This window comes from Aythya ferina (genome assembly GCF_964211825.1).
Source record: "Aythya ferina genome assembly, chromosome: 1".
Taxonomy (NCBI): Eukaryota; Metazoa; Chordata; class Aves; order Anseriformes; family Anatidae; genus Aythya; species Aythya ferina.
Window position 1 is genome coordinate 186,968,745 of NC_140296.1, and position 18,898 is coordinate 186,987,642.

At 38.6% G+C, this 18,898-nt stretch overlaps 2 long non-coding RNA genes across 2 annotated transcripts; one reads left to right on the plus strand and one right to left on the minus strand.

Annotated features, from left to right (window-relative positions):
- Nucleotides 1-2,519: 2,519 nt before the first annotated feature.
- On the minus strand, nt 2,520-7,919 carry LOC311430571. Its single transcript, XR_014688872.1, has 2 exons — nt 7,564-7,919; nt 2,520-2,917 (listed from the first exon to the last, which is right to left on the minus strand). It is a non-coding gene; the product is annotated as an uncharacterized lncRNA (long non-coding RNA).
- Nucleotides 2,916-6,184, plus strand: LOC311430572. Its single transcript, XR_014688873.1, has 2 exons — nt 2,916-5,848; nt 5,888-6,184. It is a non-coding gene; the product is annotated as an uncharacterized lncRNA (long non-coding RNA).
- Nucleotides 7,920-18,898: the final 10,979 nt, after the last annotated feature.

The window sequence follows — 18,898 nt, forward strand, 5'->3', positions numbered from 1 at the left end:
CCTTATTGCTCTCTACAACTACCTGAAAGAAAGTTGTGGGAAGCTGGGGATCAGCCTCTTCTTGCAGATAACCAGGGCAAGGACAAGAGTTAATGGCCTCAAGTTACACCAGGGAAGGTTTAGTTTGGAAATTTGGAGACACTTCTTCTGAGAAAGAGTAGTCAGGCAGTGGAACAGGGAGGTGGTGGAGTTACCGCCCCTGGGGATGTTTAAGGAAAGGTTGGATGTGGTGCTTAGGGATGTGATGCTTAGGAACGTGGCTGAGTGGGTGATATTGCTGGTAGTGGGGTAGCTGGACCAGATGATCTTGGAGGTCTTTTCCAACCTTAATGATTCTATGATTATATATTCAGTGATAAATTCATAGACTTGATTCTTTTAAGAGCTAAGAGTTTCTCCTTTGCACTTCTGGACCACAGGTTTTCACATGACTTTAATTTGATTTCACAGAAATTAGATTCTGTGAATGATGTCAAGTCACATTCCTAATATAAGGACATTCATTTACAAGAACTTGACTGAGGCCACACCTTCTCTTTTTTTTTTTGTTCGTTTGTTTTTGTTTTGTTTTTTGTTTGTTTTTCTTTCTTTCTTTCTTTGTTAAAGTAATTAAACAAGCAAACAAGAAAAACACTTGTTTTTTTGTTTGCTTGTTTTGTTTTTGTTACTTTGTGCATCTCACATTCTTATTGCTATATATTTTCAGTTCCGATTTAAATTTTAAGATGCCAAGAATATATGTTTACACACTAAAATAAAAATAAAATAAAAATAAAAGGATTTATTTTTTAAGCTAGAAGATGTTCTTATTACTATTTTAAAGCATAGATTGTATGTGCTGTGTTAGGGATCTAAGATTCCAAAATGTTAGAAAATTCTATTTTTTTTTCTAAATTACATGATGGCACCATTTTTGGATGACTGCAGCTCTATGCTCTTATTACTGAGACTGTATATAATTATCAGAATATATTATGTACTGCATTTTCAGGTTATTCTAAAGGGTATGTATTCAAATATTCTAAAGGGTATATATTTTTAATGTTTAACCTTTATCTGGTTCTCAAACACCATATTGCAATTAGAAGAAATGCATTTTGTCACTGTTTACATTAATTAAACAATATTAATTACTTATTAATTAATAATTAATTTTATTAATTAACAATGTAATTAAATAATTGCATTAATGTAAACATTAACACTGCTTTTTAGCAGATTAACTTCTGTGCTAAATAGGGGTCACATGAGAGAAGTACCAGTGAAAGCTAGGTCTAATACTGTGCTAGTATTGTTTACTGAGATGTACCTAATGTAGTTCAGCTCAGGTAAGAGGTAGAATTATTGACCTAGAGAATCTCTGAAATATTTCAACACATCCATAAATGAAAAGAGCAAACTTAACATTGCTGAAGATTTTATTTAGGCAGAAGACTGTTTAGGACATGTTACGTCTGTATAGATACAATAAATGTTTTATTTTCAAATCTTTTTAAACACAAACTCTAGCTGCCATGAAAATGACATTTGCCAACTGTAAGCATGCAGCCACCATATGTACTTTTATATCAGCTGCAGTTGTGATAAGATTGCATATCACAGTTTATGAAAGAATCAAATACTGACTTCTTAATTGTTATAAGTTGCCCCCTTAATTAATTTTCAGAGAGCATTGCATTAATAATAGAAAGGAATTTATTGAGTAAGCAACAGCAAGCAAAACAGCGCTGGGCGGCCGGGGAGTCTCGGCTCCACCAACGGCGCGCACCTCACCCCCGCCAGGGTCCCTTTTTATATCCCTCTGGTGGTCGTGAAGATGAAGGCCGTAGTCTTCCTCCGCGTTGTGGTTCAACTTCTTTTTTTTTTTTTATTTGGTCATGTTGGCCCAGCGTGAGACAGGAATGCAGGATGTTGATACACTAGTTTAGCAACTTATCAGGAGATGGTTACATGAACTTTGCAGCAGTGTCTTTGAACAAAAGAGGCAACTGAGATGCAGAAGGAGAGAAGGGGAGGGGGTTCTCTTTTTTGTTACATTAAGCAAAAGAATTTTCATAGTGTCTAGCCAAGTATTATACATCTTACTTCAGCAGGGAGCTTTTGCAACTCCTGCTCCTCAAACGGAACTCCTTGTTTTATAATACAAAAGACAATGAACAAACATTTATTGTGTATTACAATCCCTCCTTTTTCTTTTAGTTACTCATTTTGTTCATTGAAGCTCTGCAATGCCTGGCTATTAAGAACTAATGTTTCCTTGATTCCTTCGTTGGTACTTATTGGCTCGTATTTGGCATGTATGAGCATTAGATGTGCCGCTTCTAAACATCCCTTTACAATCGCAATCAATTTATTAAAAATACATGGTCCAAAAGTTAGTGCTATTATTAATAACAACAAAGGTCCTGCTATTGTTGATAATAAAGTAGTAAGCCAAGGTGAATAATTAAACCAAGATTCGTACCAGCTCTGTTGGGCTTCATTCTCCTGTTTCCTTTTTTCCAACCCTTCCCTGGGTCTTGCCATTGTATCTCTTACCACTCCAGTGTGATCAGCATACACAGCATTCCTCTTTCAGGGCTGCAAACAGCCCATCCTGTTGAAAAATACCAAATCTAATCCCCTACGATTTTGTAACACTACCTCTGAAGTGACCTGATAGATTTTCCAGGGCCGAGATGGATTGTTCAGTTTGGGTCAGGTCCTCGTCCACAGCAACGCGTAAGGAAGTAAATTCTTGATTTTGTTTAACCAATGAGGCTACCCTGGTCCCCACTCTAGCTCCTCCCAGGATTATTAGGGTGGCCAAAGTTAGAGCCGTGAATGGTTCCCGTCTTTCCAGATGATAACTTGCCACTGTGTGCTGGGTATACATACAATCCTCAGGGTGGTATAGAATCCTTGGTATAATTATCACCTGTATACAAAAATCACGAGACGCATTAAAGAGTTTTAGTGATAGACAAAGAGTTACGCCCACTCATGAACAAACCCACCTAGCGTTGTTGGCTGGGATTAGCCACTCGGTTGATTGTTTTCCATTCTCCATGGTATTACATAGATGACACTTCCCACTAGGAACCGTGCCCACACACCTACCACCTCCAGTGACTTGTGTTAGTGTTACCCTTATGTCTTTTCCCCAACTGCAATGTAGAGGGCTGTTCTTGTTTGTGCGGGTGGGCTCCCCAGGATCCCCAATAGCATCATAATATGAAGGCCTTATACTAAAGCATAATCAACAGTGTTTTGTTACATTTGGGCTTGTTTTGTTTAATAATTGGTAGCTGGCATTCATGACCCCCCCCCCCATATGTTATTCTCAACTATGTTATCATTCTCAGCTTTACCTGAGCTTGTAGGGCTGCCGAGGGTTGGCACTGTAGTATTTTCCACAGGCTGGATTCCCTGGACATTTTCTGACAATACCTCATTTGTTCCTACTGCCTGGGGCCTATCAGCATCCTCCTTTTTATTAGTATGAGTCCTCCCCTATCTGTTCTGTGTTCGTAAAATCTGACATTTTCCTAGTACCCAGCTAGTATCGTCAAGTTTGTTATATTTATATATAGAACCTTGCAAATTTCTTTATTTCCGTGGAAGGTTCCTGTATACCCTATACCATGCCCTTGCCACCTGTAACGGGGATCCACTTGTCAGTTACAACCTTGCGGCCCATATCCCACTTGTAAGAATTTATTCCGACCAGCCCCGAGTGTCCAGTCCGTAGCAATGGTTTCACACCCCCAGTATGCACAATAATATGCGTTTGGATAATTACAGTACCCCTTTCCTGGGTTAGAACTTGGGCAGAAATAAAATCCTGATAGGTTAAAGCATGGCTGCACTGACGCTAAGTCACATAATGTGATGCGGAAACTGGGAGCACCCGCTGTCGTTGTTTGCTGGATGATGAATTGATCCTCCCATCTGATTAAGCTCCATTTAAAAGGCTGGTGGGGATGCGCAGACCCATAGCTGACCAAAACGATGATACTGACTCCCATGTATCGTAGGAGGTGGTCGGAGCCCATCTAAATTGTCGGCCCCTCAGTCCCCCACCGTTTTCACTTCTCTGCCTCACTTGTCAGTTCGGTTGCAGCGAACTACAAGGTATCGGTTCTTCTTGGCAGCAGCAGTGTTCTTCAGGGGAACCTACTAGGGAGCCTTCGAAACAGGGCCTCCTCCCCTTCCCACGATACACAGATAATACACAATACTTATCGAGTCCGTCTTAGTGTCAGCTTCGAGTCGTCAGGGCCTGGAGCTGCCTCCCATTTACCTTCCCGGACTGGTCCTTTCACTCGGCCGGCATGTGTCCATCCTTTCTGCGCAGTTCGAATAGCCGTTTCTGTGGTAAGCAAAACAACATAGGGGCCTTCCCCATCGTGGTGTTAAAGAAGTCTCTTTCCAAGTCTTAATTAGAATTGAGGGTGATCAAGTGGCAATTCCGAGTCATAGGGCATACCATATAGCATTTCAAAAGGAGAAATTCCTATATCAGTTCTGGGCTGTGTCCATATGTTTAACAGTGCAAGAGGTAAGCATTTTAACCAAGAAGCCTTAGTTTCCAGCACAAGTTTTGTTAGTTGTTTCTTAATTTCACCATTCATTCGCTCTACCTTTCCAGAAGAGGAGGGGTGCCAGGGGCTGTGAAAATCCCACTCAATCTCTAAGGCCTGCTTTAATCCTTGCAGTAAAGCTTTACACCCATTCAGTCACGTGGTCGATTAGGACAAACAAGTAACTCAGTAAAATCTACCTGTATACTTTGGAAAGGTCAAAGCCCTGGCTCCCGTCCCCCTCTAGATAGGTTACAGAAGACCTTTTTATTTACCCTTTGACATATAGTACATCCTCTGCATGTGTGCTTCCCTAAAGTATATATTCCTACACAGACATGCTTTCTTAGAACAACATCACACATTGCTTGCACCTCCCAATGATTCTTCTGATGTAAAACAGTTATTTGCCTCATTATCACTTTATTCAGCATTTCTCTCCCATCAGGGAGTATCGATTTTCCTTAAAATGATCCACATATTTATAACATTAATACCTCCTTGGGAGGTTGTAATTGCTCCAAAATCTTGTTTAGAATTTACCCAAATAGATAGGTGGCCCTGTAAACCCCTGAGGTAGAATTGTCCACCTATATTGTTGCTTCCGCCCCCATTTCAGGGGCTTTCCAGTCAGAGGTGAATATACATGTACGTTTGCTCTCAGGGCCAGAGAGCACTCCATTAATAACACTGTTATTCCAGTCTAACAATTTACTATTTGAATGCCCAATTTAATCATCAAATCCCTTCCCAACAAGTTAGTCTCCGCCTTGGATACATACAATAATTGCCCAGTGATCATTTTATTCCCTGGTCTCAGCTTGGTATCCCCCAAAAGTGGCACTGTTATCCCAGCCCCTTCTACCCCCATCACATTTAGGGTTTCATTAGTTAATTTAATCCCTGATACTTTACAAGTCAGTAATGACTTAGCTGCTCCAGTGTATTGGGTTTGATGGCAAGGTTTGAGGGTGTGTGAGGGGTGTGGGGGTGGGAAACTGCAGTGGCAGCCCCCGTGAAAAACAAAACAAAACAAAAACAGAAACCTCCCCGTGGTAGATAAGGGACAATTTCATCTGGCCCTAAAGGGGCCCACTGCTGCCCAGAGCCAAGCCATAGCAACATAGTCCGTGCCTCTGTGAGAGCACATCCACGAAAACAAACAAACAAACAAACAAACAAAAACCTGCTGCTCAACAGCAGCTGGGAGAGCGAGAAACCCCCCGGCAGACACCAAAGTCAGTGCAGAAGGAGGGGGAGGAGGCGCTCCAGGCGCTGGAGCCGAAGCCCCCCTGCGACCGCTGGAGAGGCCCCTGGTGGAGCAGGCTGTTCCCCCCTCCCTGATGCTTGGGAAACTGAACAAACACCACAGCAAATATGCAAATATACCATAACTTCTAGACTGTTACTTAGATAATACCTACATCACCTTTCCCTGCTCATTCAACTTCGAATACCTTTAACACTTTCCACAAACCTTTTAACACTTCCTTTATCTTTCTCTAGCCTTTACTTTTCTAATGCCGACATCAAAGGCTCAGTCAGGGGCCAACTTAATTCCGTACCTTTTCCCTCCAAGATGCTGAAACAACATCAATATACAACATTTCATCCTGTTTTCCTTCTTTCCACAAAAACAACATTGACTGTAATATGGTGTTATAATTAGTAGTTCCATTTAGGGGCCACTCCGCTCCATCCTCTAGTTTATAAAGTGGCCACCACTGATTACAATATTTGATAAGGGCTCTTTTACTCTCTGTACCCTCTCAGCCCACTATATCCCTCCAATGTGTTAGTATACATCCTAGGAGGCTTTTCCTCGGGATTTCTTTGCTTTGAACTTTTCCTATTGTAATCTACAGTGGTTAATATTCCACCGTTTTCCTAGAACCTCTTTACTAGTCAATCCCAATCCCTCCAAAATCCACAATATACAGATACACAAGTAAAATCAAACCACTGTAAATTAACTGCCTGTAGACAATTACACTGGGGACATTTAAACCTGATGAGCCGATAATATGCCTGGGCAAATTTTGTTCCCTTAGACATACACCTCAATGGCAGTTCTTATATTTACATATTAACATATTAACATATGTATAAAAGAACACTTTAACAAAAATGCCCGGGCTTTTATATATACAATATACAATGTGCAGTTATTATTCCAGTTAGAATTATTCCTCAGCAGCTGCAAACATTATGCCAGTTGCCATTAAAGCTCGCTTACCCTCCTCCTGTCTCTTTCTTAAAATCTCAGACGTCCCCGGAGTTAATGGGGACTGCCACATATTCCTAGTCACTGGTCCCTGAGCGCTAGAGTCAGAGTTGTTATTGGCATCTCCCTGGGGTTGCAGATAAAGAAGCCCGGGAGTCAGAGGGGCTGCAGGTGGGCGTGGTGGAATATAGGGAGGCAGTGGGGCTGGGATCTCTAATTCTCGGTTTTTCTTGTGCCTCCCATCCCCTCCTTTTTCTTTTAGAGGATATAAATTGGCTCGAGTTTCCGAGCTGATCCACAAATGTGCATATTCACTTTCTTCCAAACTAAAAGGTTCTTTTGAGTTTACATAAATATTTAGGGCCTGGCAAACCCAATCTTCAAAGGACCCAAATACAGGCCAGTAAAGGTGGTCTCCTCGAATCTGTTTACCACCCCAAACTTCAACACAATAATGTATCATTTTTACTTTATTCCTTCCCCGCCTAAAAGGGGAATCCTGCCAATTTTTAATCATTAATCCTGGGGTAACCTAACACCAGACGTTACCCCGCCCATGGGACCAGAAGGCTTACTCTTCTTCTGTCCCATCTTCTGGAGCGCCTTCACACACACACACACTAATCGCTTCCCCCTTTTCGTGGCCCAGTCCCTCGCGGGATGTGGGAACCGCACTACCGAGGGGTCCGCACTCGCTTCGTCCGCAATTGGACGTCTCACAACGACACGCTCCAGGATACCCAACCCCAACCGAACGGATCACCGGCCTATACTTACTCACTCCTGAGTCTTCGTTCGGTCTTCGTGCACAAAGATTACTAGGGGTTGCCGGCTTTATTTGCTTGCTGCCGAATTTAGGGTTCGTCGGTGAAGGATTTGAATGAAAGTAATCCTAGCGAAGGCCGCTGAAATCAGCGGGGCGCCCCCTCCGAAGGTCTTTCAATCAGATTGCCTTCATCCGAGTCACGGCACCAAATTTGTTATAAGTTGCCCCCTTAATTAATTTTCAGAGAGCATTGCATTAATAATAGAAAGGAATTTATTGAGTAAGCAACAGCAAGCAAAACAGCGCTGGGCGGCCGGGGAGTCTCGGCTCCACCAACGGCGCGCACCTCACCCCCGCCAGGGTCCCTTTTTATATCCCTCTGGTGGTCGTGAAGATGAAGGCCGTAGTCTTCCTCCGCGTTGTGGTTCAACTTCTTTTTTTTTTTTTATTTGGTCATGTTGGCCCAGCGTGAGACAGGAATGCAGGATGTTGATACACTAGTTTAGCAACTTATCAGGAGATGGTTACATGAACTTTGCAGCAGTGTCTTTGAACAAAAGAGGCAACTGAGATGCAGAAGGAGAGAAGGGGAGGGGGTTCTCTTTTTTGTTACATTAAGCAAAAGAATTTTCATAGTGTCTAGCCAAGTATTATACATCTTACTTCAGCAGGGAGCTTTTGCAACTCCTGCTCCTCAAACGGAACTCCTTGTTTTATAATACAAAAGACAATGAACAAACATTTATTGTGTATTACATTAATGATAGATAAAAATAATTAAAACACATTAAAAGTGTGTATTAGACATCTTTCCTTTTTACATTTTCTGTACTTCTCACTTTTTGAAAATATCAGAAGATAAAAACTGAAAAAAAAAAAAAAAAAAAAAAGCTTAAAACACAAAGAGGAAAGTATTTTTATTTTCCACTTCTAAAGTAAAATTATTAAAGAATCTGGAAGGTGTGAAAGTAAAAAAAAAAAAAAAAAGGAATTCATTTAAATTGAACTGTAAATTTTGTTTTGTAGTGTGTGTATGTATTGTTCCTATATTTCTATCTAAGGAATTGATTATATGGGAAATTAAGAAAGATTTTACTTTCAAATAAATAAATAAAAAAGGGGAGGTGGGGCAGGGGACGGGGGATGTCAGAGTTGTGTTTTTTGTCCAACAATCCACTGATTAAACTTCATACTAATGTGAGGGTGACACTGACCAACAGTGAAAGATTAGCAAAGAATTTTATAAGAGGTCAAGCATGGAGTGACATTGTCCTAAAAGACTTCATGGTTCAGGAACTTCATAAGACTCATATTTGTGTGTTTAATAGTCCTTGACAGATTTGTTTTCTTTTCTATTCACACACTAAAAGCACTGTCATACAGGGAAGGATTTGAAATTGCGTCACATAACTGTGTCTTGACAGGCTGGCTCAGAGTTCTTAGTGTCCATCAGAGGTTCTGTTTTTACTTTGAAGGAGTGTTTGGGTATTTTGCAATAATTTTTCATTAGATGAAAGGTACATGGTAAAGTGGTGGGAATTCAGGATGCTTTTCAGTGAAGTGAGTGTTTAGCTAGATGATTAGGATTTTATGCTCTCATTTGGGTCTCTTGAATCTGTAATTATTTCCTTCAAAGTAGCCCAATTTTCCAAGTACAGGAAATCATTTTTTTACCTATTGTAACGTTGTATTATGCTGCAGTTGTGAGACAAGAGGTTTAAATTTAGGCTGAGTACATACCTTCACAAGTGTGAATTACTCTTTTGGTGAATAATATATGTATATTATACATATATATCCATGTATATATATATGGATAGATTCACCATAGCCTCAGCCTAAACTACAATAAAATCAAGCAATCCTTCTAAATTTTACCATAAGCAATTTTTTTCTTACTCTATTTCCCAGGTCAAAAACAGGGCAGTTTCTCACTTTTTCATGCCATGTCTCAGTTTTAAGGCCAGTCATATTACTGTATACAAGTTGACAAACTTTATTGTATACAAACTGACAGTTCTGGCAGTTGTCACAGTTAAAAACAAAGATAGAGCCAGTAGCAATAAACAGAGTGATTTCAGTTATTGCTTTCAAGTATTTTTAAATTATGCAGATTTATCAAAGTAGAATGGACTGCATTTGGTTCATACAAAATAAATTCATTATTGGTACTTTAATACGTTGTTGGCATTTAAATATTTTGCTATAATACATTAAAATTAAATGTATTTGAAATAATAGCACAATTCTCTAACTTTTGACAAAGTGTATCTCTTCTGGTATACTGTAGGTGTTGTCTCAAGCCCTTGAGACTTCCATTGCCTTCAAATCCAGTTATACAGAAAATAAACTTTCCAGGAAATGGAAGCATTGGTAAAGTGTTAATCTACTTTAAGTCTTAGGCTATTTGAAAAATCACTGATTTGCCATGTTCCCATAGATCTAAGAAGGAAACTAGCACAGAACTGAAAATCTCATTTTGTTCACTGTTGGCTAAACAAAGAGAAACAGAGATATGCAGATTTGTTATGAAGCATAATAGTGTGCTGCAATATTTTTCATAAATGAAAGATTTAGTTTGTCAACAGAAAACTAATAATCTTTAGAGATAAACAGTAGTTAGAGGAAAAATCATAGTTCAGGACAATTCAAATATGTATTAAGCATATATATATGTATACATATATATATGCACATAAATGTGTATATGTATACACAGAAACATTCATGTTATATATTACTGTAACTGCAACAGAAAATTAATTAAAAAATAATTAAAGAAAAAAAAAATGTCACTATGATGGTGGTCAAATACAGGACAAAAAAAAGTGATATCTCCATCTGTGAAGATACTCAGATCTCTCCTGGACAAGATCCTTACCAAACTGATCTAGTTGCTTTTGGAGGAGTAGAAGGAATCCAGGAGTCCACTACATGCTAAGCATTCCATGATTCTACTGTTTATTAACATCATCACTGACATGAGTAAGAGTTAATAACCTAAAAGATAAATTAGAGAATATATTTTGCTGAATCTTATTCTTACAGAAATAATAGAAATCTGCTCTAGAAGAAGAAGGTTTCATGTTAAATGTCAAACCATAACACTGCTGAGTGAAAGTTTAAATTTAAATTTTTGTAGCTTCTTTCTTTTAATGTTCTGTTTTCTTTACTGATTTTTTTTTTTTTTTTTTTTTTTTTTTGAGAGAGAGAGAGACAGGTATTTTTAAGTTTCTGTTTTGTTTTACTTTGTTGTTTTCTTTCTAAGAAAATGTTGATTTTCAACTGCAAGCATCTTTTTAAAATTGATAGAAAATTCAAACTTCTCAGGGAATGAAAGTTGCTGTTTAAAACCATCAGAGTTAAAATTATTATTATTTTTTTAATTCTCTTTTAAGAGAAATTATAGTCAGTCATATTAATGTCGCTAAGTGTACTTTAAATTGTTCACTTATATTAGATCTACTGAAGCATACATTTTTTCATAAATGCTAACGTTACTAGCCCCACAACTCTATAAATATCCTTTTCTCCTTTCTCTCCTGGATCCCTTTCTGTCAAAGGAATATTTTTCCTTTAGCTGATAATTAACAGCAAAATCTTTTATATCTTTCCTCTAGCTTTTTCTTGGTCAGCAATGAAGTACAGCTCCACAGGACTGCCTTCCATGAACAAACTAATTGTACTGTCATGTATTACTTTTTTTTTTTTTTTTTTTTTTTCCAAATTGAGGTATTTTCACAGTGATTTTAACACTTTTCTGATACTGATCTTAAAGAGCTCTTAATGCTTTGATGGTTTATTTCTTGGGGCAGTAATAACTGAAATTTCTCACTTTGGAGGTAAAATAGATGCACATGTGGTCTAAAAATAGCCGATAATAATAATAATACTTTTGTAGCAGCACTGCAATCCACTTTATTAGTGTGGTTATTTTTTCTCACTTTTGTGCAACATTATGGAACAGTCAATTAATAGTTTTAACTCTAATGGTTTTATGCAAGGTATTTTTTAGCGATGATTAAGTCAAAAATACTTTAAAACTTTCTAAATCAAATCAACATGTTGTTTGATAGTAAATATAGAAATTAGATTCATAATGAAATTTCTCTGGGCCAAAGCTGAAATATTTTTGAATTATTTAATTTGTTTGGGCTACTGATATCCAAATTAAAAAAAAAAAAAAAAAAAAAAAGTTTATTTTGAAAGAAATAAACAAAGTTTTCCTATTTTTACTATGTCTGCAAACGGACTACTACTTTTTAACAAAGCTTGATTACAACAAAGTTGTAAACTGTAAGTGGATAAGCTCATGTCAGAAAAATTTTGCATTAAAACTTGTCTGATTTAAACTATATCTTATCATGACATCCTCAGAGAAACACAAAAAGGACAACGAGTGGGAAATGGTACAAAAATAGTAGTTTTGTGGATATCATTTCGTCCCCCTCTCCTCCCGTGTACCCTCTCTCCCACACACTTGTTTAGCACTAAGTCCTATTACCATCAGAAGTTGCTTCTGTGTGTTCAGCACTAGAATTAATTTGGCACATAAATAGACTCTACCTCACTCTTGCACAGTTGTGCAGACTCTGCTATAACAACAGAAAAAAAAATATATTGCTTGTCTTTATTTGTTTGCGTGTTAACTCACTGGTATAAGATATATTAAAAGTAGACTACTAAAATAAATATGTACACAAAAGTTTTTTAAGGGATTTAAAAATTAAAAAAAAAAAATTAAAAAAAAAAAATTCTTCTCTGAATTCATAATGGTAAATCTGTCCTCAAACTACCCTTATATATAAACCTAAGTAAAATCCCATTTGTAATAGAGTTACTGTGCTTCTATCACCAAGTCAAATTATTTATCCATACCATGTTTTTTTCCACAAGCAATGAGTACATGGACCGAAGATATTTCATTTTGCTTTATATGAATTTGCATTAAGGAAGCAAAAACCTACAAATCAATGACTTATTTGTTTTATCATCAATCTCTGGAAAGATCTTTGTTAATGCCTGGAAAGCAATTGTACCTGAAATACAATGAATATCTTTGAATTCAGCTTTTGTATTCTAAACAATTTTTTGTTTGTTTGTTTGTTTGTTTGTTTTTGTATTTTGGAGGAACTTCAAAAGTTTGGGAGATTTATGTCAGCTGAATACTTAAATATTTATTTTTTTTCCTGATCTTAATCAAAATATTTGGATTTGTAAAACTCAGTTGAACCATCACAAGAACTGCTTATGGTGGAATTTATGATGTCTCTGTTTCTGTTTAGCTGGCAAAATTGCAATAACAGGCTACAGAGAGCAAGTACAGCATTTCTGGCTTGACAGAAGATAGATAGATTACACCACATTATTGAACCATGTTGAGGAAATGATGGTGCTAATTGTCAGGACAGCTAATGTATTAGAACACTACCTTTTCTCAAAATTCTGGAAGAGAATCTCCTACAAGAAAAAAAAAAAAAAAAAAAAAAAAAAAAAAAAAAAAAGCTAAAGACCCTTTTCCTTATTTAGCCCTAGTATAACTCTTGTGAACTAGGTTAAATATCCAGAAGATAACAAGATTTTCTCAGTTGTTCTCCTGGGGTAACAAAATCTTACCCTTAGAAATTAATTTAAATGACATTATTTAGCACACAGACATCTGATTACAAGAGAAAATACATCAGCTATCAGTAGTAGAAAAAATGCTTCTTGTGAACGGTATCACCAGTCATGCATTAGAAGGTCACTGATCTGGCTTTAAGTGAAGATTGCTGTGGCTTTCCAGAAATAATGATAATAATGTTTTCTCTATTATATAGCAGTATTCTCTCTAATAGCTTCCAGAGAATTTTACAAATAAGTGTAAAGGGCACTACTGAAATGCAACTAACAATGAAGTGGAAAGCTCATCCATACAATACATAACACAATAGTGAGAAGTCAGGATATTTCAGCCAAAGAAATATACTTAATTCCATGAAAATTTCTAAGGAAAAGTCACTGTGTCAAAATGGAACAAACCAGACCTTATGTTTAGAAACTGTTTTGAAAGATATTCTTGTAGTAAGTGCATTCTGTTCCAGTTATCCATTTAAGAATGACCTGTTCTGAATCATATGGTTAACTCTAATGCAGAACTCCTGATATTTTGAACCTGCTGATTGGCAGTATTGCTTACTATGAGCAATCTTAAGCCAGTGAGACAGCTCTTTATGTTTATTGTACAAATTCACATACTTATGAAAATAATAACTGCGATGATCTGCAATTAGCTTTTGGTATCCAGCTCCTGGCTATTTTTCTCCTGTTGTAGTGGGGGGTGGGGAGCAAGGAGAGGAGTTCTGTGAATAAAAGTGATACAGAGGTTATTTAAAATTGAAGTTTCTTTAACATTTGAGGTTACTAAAACACACACTAAACCATGCAGAAAGCCATGCAGTAGACCCCCAGCCCTTGAACAGACAACTCTTCTTTATTAAAAAGTGTGCTACCCTATTGGCAGACGGAGAATTACATCAATACAGTTATATAGTGATTCTTGTCCTGTGAAAGCCAGTTTAGGTTTTGGTAGAGTTATTAATTACTAAACAATTTCACTTAAGTAAAGCTAATTTTACTTTATTTGTCACACTTAGGTGACATAGTCATAATTGTATCAGACTCAGCACAACAGAAGTTGGCTCCACAGAAGGACGACTCTTCATGTTTCCAGAATCACAGAATCACCCAGGTGCCCAGCTGGGGGTTGGATCAAGGAAGGTCACAGAATTACAGAATGGTTGATGTTGGAAGGGACCTTTGGATGTCATCTGCTCTAATACACCTGTGCAAGCAGAACCACCTAGAACAGGTTGCCAAGGACCATGTCCAAATTGCTCCTGAAGATCTCCAAGGAGGGAAACTACACAACCTCTCTGGGCAACCTGTGCCAGTGCTCCATGACACTCAGAAAATACAGAAGTGTTTCCTAATAATCAGATTCCTTGTTCCAGTTTGAACACATTGCCTCTTGTCTTAACACTAAGCACCACTGAAAAGAGCCTGACTCCATCCTCTTTGTACTCTCCCTTCAGGCATTTATACATGCTGATAAGATTCCCCTTTTCTCCAGGCTGAATAGGACTCTTTCCAGTGTATCCATAAGTGGCTTGTTCTAGGGGGTGGATGCAGAACTGGACACAATACTCCAGGTACAGCCTTGCCAACACTGAGTAGAGGGGAATGATCACCTTTTTAGACCTGCTGCCAATATTAATGCAGCACAGCGTATTGTTAGCCTTCTTAGCAGCAAAGCTACATAGAATCATAAAATCTTAGAATGGCCTGGGTTGGAAGAGACCTCAAAGATCATCTAGTTTCCACTTTCATGCCATAGGCAAGGATGCGTAGACAGGTTGCTCAAGGTATCATCTAACCCGGTCTTAAACACCTCAAGGGATGGGGCATCCACAACATCTCTGGGCAACCTGTTCCAATGCCTCACCATCCTCTCAGTGAAGAGTTTCCTCCTAACCTCTAATCTAAATCTCCTTTCTTTTAGTTTAAAAGCATCCCTCCTTGTCCTGTCAATATCTGATTGAGCAAGGAATTACTCTCCCTCTTTTTAATAAGTCCCCTCTAAGTACTGAAGGGCTGCAATGAGGTCATCCTGGAGCCTTCTCTTCTGTAGGCTAAACAACCCCAGCTCTCTCAGCCTATCTTTGTAAGAGAGATGTTCCAAACCCTTGATTATCTTTGTGGCCCTCCTCTGGACCTGTTCGAACAGATCCGCCTCCTTCTTGTGCTGGGGCTCCAGACTTGGATGCAGCACTCCAAGTGAGACCTCACAAGGGCAGAGCAGAAGGGGAAAATCACCTCCTTCTACCTGCTGGCTACCCCTCTTTTCATGCAGCCTGGAATGCAGTTAGCCTTGTGGGCTGCAAGCACACACTGCCAACTCATGTCGAGCTTTTCGTCCACCAGAACCCTCAAGTCCTTCTCTGCAGAGCTGCTTTCTGCATCAGTGACTCATGTTCAACTTGGTGTCCTCCTAAGCCATTTTCTACAGAGATGCCTTTCAGATGTGTGGTCCAGCTAAGGTTGTTTCTCCACAGGTGCACTTCTCCGTGTCAAGCTTCTTCAAATTCTTGTCAGCCTACCTCTCCAGCCTGTTGAGGTCACTCTAGATGGCAGCACGGCCCTCTAGTGAATCTGCTGCTACTCACCCCTTTTTTGTGTCGTATTCAAACTTACTGAAGGTGCACTCTGCCCCATAATCCAGATCATTAATGAAGATATTAAACAGGACATAGCATTGACCCCTGAAGTAGTCTGCTCATTACTGGCCTCCAACTAGACTTTGTACCACTGACCACTACCTTCTAGACCCAGCTGTTCAGTCAGTTTTCACAGAATCACAGAATCACAGAATTTTCTAGGTTGGAAGAGACCTCAAGGTCATCGAGTCCAACCTCTAACCTAACGCTAACAGTCCCCACTAAACCATTTCCCTAAGCTCTACATCTAAACGTCTTTTAAAGACCTCCAGGGATGGTGACTCCACCACTTCCCTGGGCAGACTGTTCCAGTGCCTCACAACCCTTTCAGTGAAGAAGTTCTTCCTAACATCTAACCTAAAACTCCCCTGGCTCAACTTAAGCCCATTCCCCCTCGTCCTGTCACCAGGCACGTGGGAGAACAGGCCAACCCCCACCTCCCTACAGCCTCCCTTGAGGTACCTATAAAGAGCGATAAGGTCGCCCCTGAGCCTCCTCTTCTCCAGGCTGAACAAGCCCAGCTCCCTCAGCCGCTCCTCGTACGACTTGTTCTCCAGGCCCCTCACCAGCTTTGTCGCCCTTCTCTGCACCCACTCAAGCACCTCGATGTCCTTCTTGTAGTGAGGGGCCCAAAACTGAACACAGTACTCGAGGTGTGGCCTCACCAGAGGTGAGTACAGGGGGACGATCACCTCCCTAGCCCTGCTGGCCACACTGTTTCTTATGCAAGCCAGGATGCCGTTGGCCTTCTTGGCCACCTGAGCACACTGCTGGCTCATATTCAGCCGACTATCCACCATCACTCCCAGGTCCTTCTCTGCCTGGCAGCTCTCCAACCATTCCTCTCCCAGCCTGTAGCTCTGCTTGGGGTTATTGCGCCCCAGGTGCAGGACCCGGCACTTGGCCTTGTTGAACTTCATGCAGTTGACCTCAGCCCATCGGTGCAGCCTATCCAGATCCTCCTGCAGAGCTTTCCTACCCTCAAGCAGATCGATACACGCACCTAACTTGGTGTCATCTGCGAACTTACTGAGGGTGCACTCGATGCCGTCGTCCAGATCATCGATGAAGATATTCCAGTTTTGCATCCAGAAACACTGGAACTCAAATGCAGAAAGCTGAGGAATGAAAACAGAGTTCAAAATTTACTTGTCCTTAAAATGGGTTTGACAGAAACTTTCTGAATAGACAAGCCACCCCAGGGATAACTTGTCAGCACAGTGTCACAGCAAAGGCTGTTCTCCTGCTTGGAATCTGGTGGAACCCTGTTGTAGTGATCTTTACAGTAATTACCCCAATTATGCTCCATTTCCCTAGATAACAGAGAGCTGATTATAGTCTGCTAAATGTAGTTTATAATATTTCTGTCTGAAATTTTTAAGACCCTTATGCTTTCAGACAACCAGAAGGTGTATCTTAAAACATTGTTCACTATTTCCTCCTACAAGTTCAATTGTTCTGTGCCTAAGACAAAGAAATGTTTCAGAAATAAACCACACAATTAGAAATGAATGAACATTTTAGAATTGCGGAAGCTCATATTCTGTTATCCTAAATTAGTACTTTTAGATGCTTGATTTTACCCTACTGACATTAATTAAGCTCACCATGTGTTTATATATGACAAATTAAGGGACTTTTTTTTTTTTCTTTTTTTTTAAAGAGCTCATCTAGCTTTAATTACAACATACTTTACATTACAAAGAAAATACTACTCCAAACTACTGATTTCTATTCACATCTGATATATTCAAATTAATTAATGGCTATAATTTAAAATGATTAACAAAGAAAAAAAGATAGCTAAATTGGATATTTTAAATTATGTCCAGCTACTTGAGAATGAGACAATTATTGTCTCACAACACTCATAGGAGACAGAAAAAATCATTGACTAAATTAATGTGGTATAAACTAATTTTATATTTCCACACTGTCTGAATAATTTTTTTTCAAATCTGACAAAGTCTTGGGTGGCATATCCGGTCCTAATTTAGAAAATTGTCCTAATTCATGTAGAACATGTAATCATTTGCTTAGGAGATAAAGAAATCAGATATATTTTTGTTTTGTTTTGTTTGTATACCTTGTTCTTTTTAAATTAATTTATTCCAATAAAACAAAAATATGAACTTCAATTTTCAAAACATTTACTTTAGAACTTTAATTTTGAAAGATGTCTACTTAATTCTATTTTCCTGAATCAGGGCTCATCTCACTTTAATCTTTCATCCAGAGTAAGTGATGGACTATATTTCTTCTACTGGTGATGTTTAGAAAAAAACAATTCTAAGACTAGTTAGAACTTCCTCCACACCTTAATCAGTAAAGTTCAGCTAGGCTAGTGGTCCATACAACTAATAAATTCTGGTTGTGGGGACTAGTATGGGGTCTTACCCAGCCCTGCATTTGTCATTCACAGGTGAGGAAGAAATTACGGGGTTTGCTTATTTATGAGGTACTTAATAATTGTGATCTCACTATATTTTTCCAATAAAAAATAAATTCAAAGCAAAGCTTAAATGCTTTCTGAAATATATCTCAAAAATTTTGGAAAAATAACAGTATTAAAAATAATATTTGTTTATTTATTTATTTAAATTATTTTAATTGTGCCCTTTTAGTTCCCAGTAAATACCTAATAGAAAAGAACTGAAATTCAGGAGAATGATGAGGACACTATGCCTCCTCTCCCCTGTTCCCCATTTCCTCACTACCCTGTCTTCCCACTCCCCTCTCCCCACAAAGGGACTTACAATACAAGGGACAAGTTTGGGACAGGCATTTGACTTAGGCATTCTGGGATACTGCCCAAAGCCAACGTACAGAGAAATCTCTATATAAAGTCAATGAAGACTGTCTCCTATTTGATGAAAAAGAATAGAGAAGAACCAAAATAAACATCAAGGCAGGCCAGGAGATAGAGAGGTACAGATACATTAGAATGTGAACAAAAAGATTTATCATAGAGTATATAATGAGTTATCTACATTGGGAAGAGGCTGAACGTGCTGTTGAGAAAGGAAAAAAAAAAAAAAAAAAAAAAAAAGGCAGTTGTAAAAAAATTACTTTTAAGCTAGAGAAAGTCAAA